We start from the raw sequence: 2,501 nt of genomic DNA, 5'->3' as shown, positions 1-2,501 counted from the left end.
GAACAGCCTTGATCCTTGGAATTGAGTAAGAAAAATAAAAGGAATTGACATGATAGATGAGTATTCAATATTAGTGAATATATTCTTTCTGGTAGAACTGAGGGAGGTCAATTCCTAACTGACAAATGGGAAATCAGATGAGCATTCCTCTAGCAAAATAGGATAACTATTCCCTGATATCCCCGTTTAGACTACTTGCAATTAACTGTAATGAACGTACTCAGAGAATTTCACACATTGTGATCCACAGAGAAAAAGTAAGCCATGAAGAAAACTGATATGGATGCACAACAAAGAAACCGAACATCAATTGCGCGAAGGTGAGACTAAAAGGTTTTTATGTGGATGGGATAAGGAATGCACCTGGTGAAGTTCTCATCGATTGTCTACAGCAGCCTGATGGTAATTTTGAGGCTTGTGCCTGTGAGCATCATCCCTGAGCTATGTGTAGTTCTTCTCTCACGGCAACACCAAATGGTGAATGCCTACCATGATGACTCAAATGATTTTCAGAACTTTCAGGATCATCCATCTTTGCAAACCGCAGAATCGTAAGCGGATAATGTACTCCCCGCATAAACCTATGAAAAAAAGCCAAATACCAAATATGAAAGATGTGAAGACAAAAAGAACATTTCATATGAAGCAACATCCAGCTACAAATATATTAATATAAAAAAGTAGATATTATTACGTTCTGAAATTTCTTCATTTTTAGAAGGTTAGTACATTTGAGTGATTAGCTGGCTAATCTTCCCCATTCAAAAAACTTACCTGGCTAATCTTCAGTAAGAAAAAAATGTACAATAACATATTTCTAAATTCATATGAATGATGAACTGCCATTTGTCCTAAGTGGAAGCACGTCATGTTGCATTGCTCCCTCTCCCCAAACGCCATCCGTATGTAGCATGCATAAGGAACACAGTCAAAAGCATGTTACCAGTTCAATATTTTTTTGCTCTAACATGAAATTAATTGAGAAAACATAGAGGATATCAATTCCCCTGTGAGATAAGTAGCGATTGGGGAAAAGAAAGAGAGGAACATGTTGTTGATACTGAGACCATGTACATGTATTCTTTACCAGAGCACGACCCTGATTGATAGACGTTTGATGGATTGGCTGAGGCCAGGGCGATGACAGACGATAACCTTCTGAACAAACGGAGAGCGAAGACGGACGATAACCTGGCATATCATGGATTAAAAAAGGGCTGCCTAAAAAAAATGAACACCCAAATTCCAAGAGGAGCAGCGTGGCACCAATTGCTTCTCATGGTGTCGGCACTTCTGCTCCGGTGCTCCTCCCCTGGAATTTTTTTGGCGCGTCAAATACAACAACGGTGAAGATTTTCCCATACATGTTCGTAAGCGGGGGCACGATCGTAATTTCATTGTATGTCCACCGTCCATACAACCCTATATAGACCCGTATGACACATGTTGTGTTGTACCTCGTTTTTGTACGTATCTACGGTCACATGCGTGTGCTGAAATATAAAAGTCCTATAAAGATCTTGCTCACATGACCTTTTTTTTTCTTACGTGATATACACATATTGTATCAATACAGATGAGTATACATGGGCTGAATATGAGTTTCGGCGGATCCAACACATGGAAAAATAACTAACTATGGCCCTCCAACTTCATTTAGGGGGGGAGCACCGGAGCAGCCCTCATGGTGTCGGTGCTTGGGAGTAGATGGAAGGGGGAGGGGGGATCATTGGCAGATAATTTCAGGGACATATGTAAGTATTTTAAAGAGGGGCGAATCCGCGCGAATTCCATCAGTTTCTTTTGCAGTTAGTTTGTGCATAGATCGTGGGGGAGGGGAAGAGAATAAGGTAGATTGATGGTGGAAAGGAAGCGTCAAAGCGTCAACGAAGCGTCACTGCAGTCGGTGTCCGGAGTGTCGATGGAGAAGGCCAACAATGATGGGCTGTCCATATGTGCTGGAACAAACGGGATGGGCTGTATGGTGAGTGTTTCTTTACAAACAAAAAGTTGTGTGCTTCGGAAAGCCCAAAGAAAACTTAATGAATACAGGACGGAACGACTGGCAACCAAATGAAGCTACTGACGTGATTGAAACGGACGGAACAAACGGGAAGAAGCTGACGTGGCATACTAAGTGACGTGGAGACCTTGCATGTTGAGAGAATTCCTTTAGTGGGTTGCTCCAATTTAGATATTATAGATTTGTTGTTGGCATAATGGCGATAACAATGATCGTGGACATATGCAAAGGGTTAAATTGTTTTCACATTTTATTTGGCATCTTTCTCATATACTGCAAAGAATGAGTCAATGTCATGGATTTAGGATTATTAGCAAGATCGACAGACATAAGAATATCGAAAAAATAAATTAGATGGGTGGCGTGCATCTATCAAATCATCAGCCTGACAGGCATCATTGTTGGGACAGATAGCACCATCAACCAGTACCTGATATACACCAAGTTTTTGGTAATTGCTAATTAAGCAGCAAAAATA

Source organism: Lolium rigidum, chromosome 2 (genome assembly GCF_022539505.1).
Source record: "Lolium rigidum isolate FL_2022 chromosome 2, APGP_CSIRO_Lrig_0.1, whole genome shotgun sequence".
In the NCBI taxonomy this organism is placed as follows: Eukaryota; Viridiplantae; Streptophyta; class Magnoliopsida; order Poales; family Poaceae; genus Lolium; species Lolium rigidum.
The sequence above is the reverse complement of the archived record's forward strand: the minus strand, read 5'-3'. Positions refer to the sequence as shown.